The following is a 10,452-nucleotide window of genomic DNA, read 5'->3' as shown; positions in this document are numbered from 1 at the left end:
TCACTGTGTTGCCCAAGCTGGACCCCAACTCCTGACCTCAAGGGATCCTTCTGCCTCAGCCTCCTGAGTAGCTGGGATTACAGGCACGTACCACTGTGCCTGGCTTGAATTTATTTATCTTATCACTGAAACTTTGTCCCCTTTGACCAGCATCTCCCATTTTCTCCACCCTCAACCCCTGGTAATCATCATTCTTCTCTCTGCTTCTGTGAGTTTGACTTTTTTAGATTCCACATGTGAGTGAGATCATGCAGGCATCTGTCTGTCTGTCCCTGGCTTATTTCAATGGGCATAATGTCCTCTCAGTTTGTCCAGGTTGTTGTGTCTCCTGGCAGATTCCTATTCATTCTTCAGAACTCAGCCAAGTCCTGCCTTCTGTGCGGCTTCCCTTCGCTCCCCTGGACTGCTTGCTCTCCTCTCTGTGCTCACCAGCTCTTGCTTCACTCCTCGACTCCAGCACTTTCCAGACACTTAATCCAAGTTTGCTAGATGTGTGAGCAGGTACAGGATGGAACCAGGTTGATGCAACAAATTGATGGGCATTACTGATGAACCTGGGGTGAAAGTTCTGTGTGTACATTTGCAGAAAGATGTTTGTGTTTGGGAGAGGATTTTTCCTGCTCAGGCTAATTTCTGAAGGGTAATTTCCCACTTGATTAGCATGAACTCTAGCTAGATAGGTGTAGGCCCCATGGGTCAATGCCATCTCTTTTGAAAATTGTGTCAGATTATACTAGGTCTAAGTGAAATTATTATCAATAGTGAGGACTTTAGTGATTATTGCAGTGATATCCTCAAATTTCTTTTTTTTTTCTTTCTTTTTTTTTTTTGACAGAGTCTCACTGTGTCACCCAGGCTGGAGTGCAGTGGCACAATCTTGGCTTACTGCAACCTCTGCCTCCCAGATTCCAGCGATTCTTCTGCCTCAGCCTCCTGAGTAGCTGTTACCAGCCAGACACTGTGGGAGGCTTGAGGCCCATGACATCAATCTAGGCATCCAGAAAAGGTGGGAGGCAGGGGAACGGGTTGGGGGAAGGTGTGGGGCCCTGCTAGTCTTGAATGTCCCCTCCAAAACTCATGTTGAAACTTAATTCCCAATGTGGCAGTATTGAGACATGGGGCCTTTCGGAGGTGGTTAGGTCTTGAGGGCTCTGCCTCCATGAATGGATTAATCCATTCATGGATTCATGGATTAACAAGTCAATGGATTAATGGGTTATTATGGGAGTGAAACTGGTGGCTTTGTAAGAAGAGGAAGAAAGTCCTGAGCCAGCCTACTCAGCTCCTCTGATGTGACACCCTGCACCACCTCAGGGCTCTGCAGAGTCCTCACCTGCAGGAGGCTCTCATTAAATGTGCCCCCTCGGCCTTGGACTTCCCAGCCTCCAGAACTGTACAAAATAAATACCTTTTCTTTTTAAATCATTCACTTTCAAGTATTCTGTTATAAACAACAGAAAATGAACTATTACACAATCATGGTGTGGAGAAAAAAAGTAACAATAACAAAAAGAAAATGGACTGAGAAGCAGTAGTTTTTAATTGCTATTAACATAGGCCGGGTGTGGTGGCTCATGCCTGTAATCCCAAGAATTTAGGAGGCTGAAGTGGAAGGATTGCTTGAGGTCAGGAGTTCAAGACCAACCTGGGCAACATAGAAAAACCCTGCCTCTACAAAGAATTTTTAAAAATTAGCCAGGCATGGTGGCATGCGCCTGTAGTCCCAGCTATGTGGGAGGCTAAGGCATCCTAGCCACTTGAGCCCAAGAGTTCAGGGCTGCAGTGAGCTATGATTGTGCCACTGGACTCTAGCCTGGGCAACAGAGCAAGACCTTGTCTCTAAAAATACATTTTAAAAAAAATTATGAAAATAGTCTGGGTGTGGTGGCTCACACCTGTAATCCCAGCACTTTGAGAGGCTGAGGTGGGAGGATCACTTGAGCCCAGGAGTTCAAGACCAGTCCAGGCAACATGGTGAGAATCCGTCTCTACAAAAAGTTTAAAAAATAATGAAAATAAAATAATAACAACTATAAAAATTTTGAAAAGAACACCTCCTCACAGTGGGTATCCTTTAAACTGGAACAAAAGGAGAAGATGCTGTGGTCTGAATGTGTCCCCCCAGAATTCACGTGTTGAAACATGATTGGCAATGTGGTGGTATTAAAGAAGATGGGACTTTGGGAGGTGCTTAGGTAATGAAGACGCCACTGTCATGAATGAGATTAGTGCTTTTGTAAAAGAGGTCTGAGGGAGAGTGTTTGCCGCTTCCACCATGTGAAGGTGCAGCAAGGAGGCAGCAGCTATGAGGAAGAGGCCCTCCCCAGACACCAAGTCTGCTGCACCTTGATCCTGGACTTCCCAGGCTCCCCAGATTGCAGCAATACATTTCCACTGTTCATAAATGACCCAGTCTAAATCATTTTGTTATAGCAGCCCAAAGAGACTAAGACAGAGAGAAAAGTTCAATGAACAGTTTAAAGTGGGGAATAAGTGTATTTTTGCAGGGAACTGTAAAGAGGGCAGCCTGTCTAAGGGGCAGGTGGGAGATGGTAAGGAGGGTCTTCCTAGGAAAGGGTCAGGGAAAGGTGAGTGTCAGACTGGCACAAGTGGAAACTGTGGAGTGTTCTTAGTTTGGGGATGACAGTAAAAGCTGTGAATCAGGAAGTGAAGTGCATCGATGCCCAGCAATCACTTCTCGCCCCAAGTTTTACCTGCTTTAATGTCTCCATGAATATGGTCCTAGGGACAACATTGTTACCTACCTGCTATGCACAGTGTCTCATATAAAGAAGGAAGCTCCTTCATCTACATTTGAAGTTTATTTTGCAGGTAATAGTGGGTTGGACATCATGATCTCCAGGAGTTCACATTCTTCAATGCTTCAGGGTGGTCACGGCAATTAGGGTATCTGTTCTCTACGACAGGTATTTTTAGCAGCAGATAGCCTGAATCCATTCAAAGAATGCACCTGTTGTTGGGAATCCAGATCTAGCAACCACACACTTTAATTTCAAGAGTGCTAAATCAGGGTGTGTGCTAGACTGTGGGACAGGACAGAAAGTCTATTGACTTCAGGCTCAGTCTCACAACAGCTGTTTTCCACCATTGGTAACATGAAAGTGCTTCTATTAATGTGGAGATTTTGGTTTGATCATTTGTGGAAATGATCTGATACAAAAAAGCACAATTCCCTTCCCTCTCCTGTTTGTCTTCCTCCTTCCTGCCCTTCCTCCCTTTCCTTAGCAATATTTCCTTCCTTCCTTCCTTCCTTCCTTCCTTCCTTCCTTTCTCTTTTCTGTCTTTTTTTTTTTTTTTTTGAGACGGAGTCTCACTCTGTCACCCACGCTAGAGTGCAGTGGCGGAAACTTGGCTCACTGAAACCTCTGCTTCTCAGGTTCAAGCAATTCTCCTGTCTCAGCCTCCGGTGTTGCTGGCACTACAGGCACCTGCCACCACGCCTAGATAATTTTTATATTTTTAGTAGAGACAGGGTTTCACCTTGTTGGTCAGGCTGGTCTCGAACTCCTGACCTCAGATGATCCACCTGCCTCGGCTTCCTAAAGTGCTGGAATTACAGGCTTGAGCCACTGTGCCCAGCCTTCCTTAGCAATATTTTCTTTCTTTTTTCTTTTTCTTTTTCTCTTTTTTTTGAGTCCAAGTCTCCCTCTGCCACCCAGGTCGGCTCACTGCAACTTCCGCCTCCCAGGTTCAAGCAATTCTCGTGCCTCAGCTTCCTGAGTAGCTGGGACTACAGGCTCAAGCTACCATGCCCTGCTAATTTTTTGTATTTTTTTTTTTTTTTTTTAGTAGAGACAGGGTTTCACCGTATTGGTCAGGCTGATCCTGAACTCTTGACCTCATGATCCGCCCACCTTGGCCTCCCAAAGTGCTGGGATTACAGGCCTGAGCCACCACGCCCGGCTGCAATGTTTTCTAAATGTCTCATCTTTGATTTGTTATCACAGTGACAAAGAAGTCAAGCAAAGTTTTCTTCCTCTATTAAACGCATATTCTAGAAGGGAAGACAGACAAATCGTAAACTAGTAAATAATACAGTTTCATAAAGTGATGAATGCTGGGAAGAAAGGGAGGCAGGATATGGCACTGGCTGGGGGCTGGGGGTATTTTTATTTCCCATTGGGTAGGATCACTCTGTGGAGGTCACAACTGAGCAGAGACCTGAACTGGGGGCCATGATGGGGGTTCGGGGTGGAAAGCATTGCAGGAAGAGGTAGAAAAGAACAAGGGTTGCTTGATGAACAGCACGAGGGTTGGGGTGGCTGGAGAGGAGTGGTCAAGGAGCAGAAGTGTAGGATGAGGAGAAGCAGCCAGTAGCTAGATCACCGGGGACTTGTAGGCTACAATAAGGATTTCATATTTTATTCTAAGTGCAATAAGTGCAATGGGAAGCTATTGGTAGGAGTTAAGCAGGGGAGCAAGGCAATCTGACTTATAGTTTAAGAAGAATACCCTGGCTGCTCTTGGAGAATATTCTGTAGTGGAGAAAGAAGGCTGTAGGAAGACCAGTGGCATGGCTGTTGTAGAGTATGAGTGAAAGCTGATGGTGGTGTCAAGTATGGTGACAGCAGTGGAAGCGGGGAAAGGTGGTAGGGAGGGCTCAGTATGTGTTTTAAGAGATTGAGAAAGGACTTGATAATCATGGACTGGATGCCCAGTAGAACAGAAAGAGAGGGTCAAGGATGACTCCTAGGTTTGTGGTTTGAGCGACTGGATGATTTACGGGGCCATTTTCTGAGATGAAGATGATCCGGGAGGAGACGGTTTATATTGGAAAATTAAGACCTCTGTTTTTATAGTTTTAAGAGAGTATATGGAGGATTAAAAAGATATAGCTGTCTGGAATTTAAGATAAAGATTGGAGCTGGAAATAAACTTTGGGAGTCACCAGCATGTAGATGGTATTTAAAGCCATTGATGTAGAAGACATCACATGGGGAGGGAGGTGCTTGCCCTGAAGCAGAGACTGAGCTCAGAGACACTCCAATATTTAATGGACGATATAAGGATGAGATGCTAGCAAGGAAGACTGAGAAGGAATGGCCAGTCTGAGAAGGAAACTCAGAAGGGCATGTTGTCCTGCCCACCACAATGTTTCAAGGAGGAACAAGTGGTCATCTGTGTCAAATCCTGCTGGGAATAAAATGAGGACAGATAATTGAATACTAGATTTTACACAGTGACCCTAACATGAGCAGCTGCAGTTGAACAGTGGGGATGAAACTCTGAATGAAATGAATTAAAGAGAGAATGGGAAGTAAAGAAGTGGAGACAGCAAGTAGCAATAGTTCTTTCAAGTTTTGCTGAGAAGGGGAGAAAAAATGGGGATGTAGGGTCAAGGGTGGATTTTTCAAATAGGGGAATTATGAAAACATTTTTGTATATAGATAGAAGTAACTCAGAAGAAAGGGGTAAATAGATGAATCAGAAGGAGGAGATATTAGGAGCCTGTATCTGATATTAGGAGCCTGTATCAGATATGCTGAGCCTGTAAACAGGCTAGAGGGTGTGAGCTTTAGAGCAAAAGCGAACAGATTTAGGAGGGAATGGGAAAAAGAGAGTTAGGGTTGCAGAAAATAACTCTTGGAACCTACCAATGATAATTTTTACACCCACAGAGAACCAGGAATCAAGAGTACCTGGCATGTAGTTAGCTAGGGCTGCAAGAAAGGTCAGTAGAATTGGCTTGTGTGAAAGCACGGTGAATCCTTTATTGTTTTTCTTTCTTTTTCTTTCTTTTTTTCTGAGACATCAGTGTCATCAAAGAGACAGAGTGGGGAAGGAGTCTTAGAGTTTTGGGAAGAGAAGAAAGGCATGGAATCGTCATTCTGGAGGTTGACACACTGAATTGACTGAACCGCTAGTGTTTGGCAGTTTTGGAAAAAGCCACTTGAGATTTTTGTTTGCAGATTTTAAATAAAATTTAAATTTAAAACGAAACCTGTAAGTACCATTGTATGCTTTCCTCTGATGGTGTTCAGCTGGGGGCAGATGCTGAGCAGATGACAGCTTGGGTTTAGCCAGATTTGAGAACTGAGTTCTAGATAGGATAGAGAGGAAAAAAGGAGTTGAGGGTGTGAGCGACGGGGAGAATACCCAGATGAATCATGGACTCTTAGCGAGCAAGGGGAGAGTAACATCTTACGAGGCTGATGGGCAGTGAAAAAAAATTAGTGGACCAAGTAGACTTGGAGTCAATGTGAGTCTAAGAATTGTGGACTTTGGCTGGGTCAGTGGCTCATGCCTGAAATCCCAGCACTTTGGGAAGCCAGGGTGGGAGGATCGCTTGAGCTCAGGAGTTTGAGATTAGCCTGGACAATGTGGTTGGACCCCATCTCTACACACACACACACACACAAACATACACACACAAAGAATTTCGAACTTCCCCTCATGTCTTGTCCATCTTTTCCATTGTTCATGCCTTCATACGAGAAGACCTCTGATTTTCTGAGACTCCGGTCATTTCCTTCATAAAATCACCTCCATAACTCTGAACTTCATCGATGTTTTCTTTCCCTGCACTTTTGTTACATTATATATACTTTATTCAATTTTATTTATGATTAGCTAGGAAGGGCAAGTTATTGTTGTAAGCACTGGGAACAAAAGTATGGGCCCTCATGGACATACAGTCTATTATAGATAGACACATGGTACATAATACAGGTAACTTGCATTACACAAGGCCTAATTCTGAAATACGTCTGTTGAATATTTCTTTATAATTAGATCGTAAGCCCCTAAGAAGGAGGAGGGGTTGTATCGCACCAATTGCAGGGGCTCAGTAAGCAGTTGTTGACTCCTTGAAGATGTTCCCTTGAAAGACCGAAGGAAAAATTGTGAAGAGAAGAAGGCTCTAGGAAATGTTCTCTTGGAAGACATGGGTCTGAGTGTGTTGCATCCACCAGGTTTGGGAAAACGTGGAATAATTATGGAATAATGTCAAGGGAGCCTGACTGCTTCCTTAAGATCATACTCCCTTGTGTTTGTTCCATAGTTTAGTGGGGACCATGTGTCCCTAGTAAGCCATTATCTGCTTCCTGTACATCCTTTTCCACATTTAAGTTGATTACCATGGAAGGCTGAGGTGTGTGGGTGACAGTCGATCCTAGGAGGAAATATATTCATCTCAAAATGTGATCACTCCAGATTGCTGGAAGACCCAGTACCTAAATGTATGTACATCTACTGGGAAGTGAACAGCGTGCTCAAACCAAACACAACTTTCTCCTCACCAGAATGCAAGGATTATTCATCTTAAATCATGTGTTTTAGGTGATCCTAAAGCCTTGATTCTGCTTGGGGTATAACTGCTCTGTTTAAAAAATGATAGATTCGGATGTTCTTTTTCTGTCGCTCTATCCCTTACATGGAGTTGCCCTTATGGACATGTTTCAGAGGTGTGCAGTCTCTTGTAAGAAGCCATCCCAGTGGCTCAGTGAGACCTGCTTGGTCTTTCAGCTGGTAGGTGAAGCACACACATTGGAGGGAGTTGGGTGAGGTTAGAGGCCATGAGTGGGCTCACACCCAGCACTGACTGCAGCAGACAGGTAAGTGTCATTGACTTTCTATCCATTTGGGGACCACCCGTATCACAACACAAGGGTGCATAGGGCTTCAAGGCACTAGCTGACGATGCTGTAACTCTTAGGACCTACCAATGAGAATTTTTACAGCCACGGAGAACTAGGAATCAAGAGTACCCAGCGTGTAGTTAGCTAGGCCTGCCATGACAACATACCATGGACCGAGTGGCTGAAACAGCAGAAACTTATTTCCTCACAGCTCTGGAGTCTAGAAGTCCGAGATCCAGGTGAAGGCAGATTGGTTTCTCTTGCAGCCTCGCCTCTTGGCTTGTAGATGGCCACCTCCTTCCTGTGTTCTCACGTGGTCTTCCCTCTGTGTGTGTCTGTGGCCTCATCCCCGCTTCTTGTGAGGACACAACCATATTGGATGAGAGCCCACTGGATGATCTGTTTACCTTAATTACCTCTGTAAAGGCCCTATCTCCAAATATAGTCACATTCTGAGGTACTGGGGGTTAGGGCTTCAACAAATCATTTTGGAATTGGTTGGGGGAGAGATGGGGGTACAGATTTTAGCCTATGACACCTGGAGAACTTTGGAACCAGTGCCCTTCTTCAAGGAACCCGTTGTTTTAGGTTCGGAAATAAACCCACATTGATTCCATGAAGAGTAACAATGAATTTTTAAGCTCTAATTTCAGGCACGTTATCTAACTTCCTGAGGCCTGAGGAGTCTAATCTGAAATATGGTGTTAATAATACCTGCTTTCGTTTCTGTTTCTGATGATCTGTCTGATGACATGCTGGCTGTGAAAGTAATTTGAAAATATAAAGTGGTGTCCACATATAGAAATATTAATTTAGTAATAACACTAGTAAAATTATAAAATACTGATCTCTGGAGTATATTTTGTGGGCTAAAGCTCCTTCTCCCAAAGTTCCCTTACTACTTGGAGAGGTGCCTGCGCTGCTGTCTTTTTTCTGCCAGAAGAATTAGTCCTCACTATTGAATGATGCAGCCCCACCTGTCATTTATCTGTCTGATAAATTATTTTTTCTTTTTTGAGACGGAGTTTCATTGTTATTGCCCAGGCTGGAGTGCAGTGGTGCAATCTTGGCTCACTGCAACCTCCGCCTCCTGGGTTCGAGCGATTCTCCTGCCTCAGCCTCCCGAATAGCTGGGATTACAGGCATGCACCACCACGCCTGGCTAATTTTTGCGTTTTTAGTAGTGATGGGGTTTCACCATGTTGGCCAGGCTGATTTTGAACCCCTGACCTCAGGTGATCTGTCCACCTCAGCCTCCCAAAGTGCTGGGATTACAGGCATGAGCCACTGTGCCCGGCCAGTCTGATAAAATTTCTTGAATGAAAATATGTCCAAATATAAAAAGGGAAGGTACAGGTAATGAAGTTCCCTGTCCTTGACTTTGTTTTGCTTTTGATACTGGTCATTATGTCTTTTCTGCTTTGATTTGCCTTCTAGAAATTACTCTGGGATAGCTTTTTTTTAATTTTAAATTTTTTATTTTCAGTTTTCACTGTTTATTTTGTAGAGATAGGGTCTGTCCATGTTGCCCAGGCTGGTCTCAAACTCCTGTGCTCAAGTGATCCTCCCACCTCAGCCTCCCAAAGTGCTGGGATTACAGGCATGAGCCACTGCACCTGGCCACTAGGATATATTTTGAATGTAAAGTTGGTAAGTAATAGTGATTTTATTATTGAAGTTTTTGGCTTGTAGAATACATACCTCTAACGACAGCCTATGCAAATAAATAATAATGCCATTTATTGTGCATCTATTACAGATCTTGGAGCATATGAAAAAAAAAAGAAGAAATTTTAAGCATGTTTTGAGTGATGTGAGTGAATGGAAATGATGCACGAACTGATTTCAACTCATTAGTAGTCAGAATTTAGAAAATAGAATGGAGTACTTTTCTAGTAGAATCTTTTGGCCAAGTCATCCTCTAAACTGGAGATCTGGGAATCTATTTCTTTTTTCTTTCTTTCTTTCTTTCTTTCTTTTTTTTTTTTTTTTTTTGGACAGAGTCTCACTCTGTTGCCCAGGCTGGAGTGCATTGCTGCGATCTCAGCTCACTGCAACCTTAGCCTCCTGGGTTCAAGCAATTCTCATGTCTCAGCCTCCCGAGTAGCCAGGACTACAGGGGTATGCCAATATGACCAGCTAATTTTTGTAGTTTTTAGTAGAGACAGGTTTTTGGCCATGTTGGCCAGGCTGGTCTCAAACTCCTGGCCTCAAGCAATCCTCTTGCCTCAGCCTCCCAAAGTGTTAGGATTACAGGTGTGAGCCACCGCGCCTGGCCGGAATCCATGTTTCTAATACTGGCTGATATTTCAAAGAAGCGAATTGGGAGCACAGTCCAAGTGGCCTTGACACACCCATGCTAAAAAATGTAGCCAGTATGTGGTATGGCTGGCACTGATCCTGAGAGTTTGGGTAAATGCTGGGGCCATTCTGGGGCATTGTGGGATGAGCGGTGTGTACCTAGGAATGTGAGAAATTGGTGAGCGGTGATCAGTGGGTTGTGATCACTGATGTGAGGTGCACATTTTTTAGAATCAGAAAGTGGAAGTGTTAGGAAATCACAAATATTTCCTATATACACAATTAGTTTCCTGGCTCCACTCTGAAAGCAAGACCTTAAGTTAAAGCAACAGATCCATTTGGAGTGGCAGAGCAAGTGTGTATTGTATGAGGTGCCAGGCAGCCTTTGCCAGGTGGAAAGAAATCAGCCAAGATTGAAGTACATCTGAATCAAAACCAGGGTGATCCAAGGTCAGGACATCGAGACCACGGTGAAACCCCGTCTCTACTAAAAATACAAAAAATTAGCCGGGCGCGGTTGTGGGCGCCTGTAGTCCCAGCTACTCGGGAGGCT

This window comes from Mandrillus leucophaeus, unplaced genomic scaffold (assembly GCF_000951045.1).
Source record: "Mandrillus leucophaeus isolate KB7577 unplaced genomic scaffold, Mleu.le_1.0 Scaffold36, whole genome shotgun sequence".
Taxonomy (NCBI): Eukaryota; Metazoa; Chordata; class Mammalia; order Primates; family Cercopithecidae; genus Mandrillus; species Mandrillus leucophaeus.
This window is presented reverse-complemented; position numbering follows the sequence as displayed.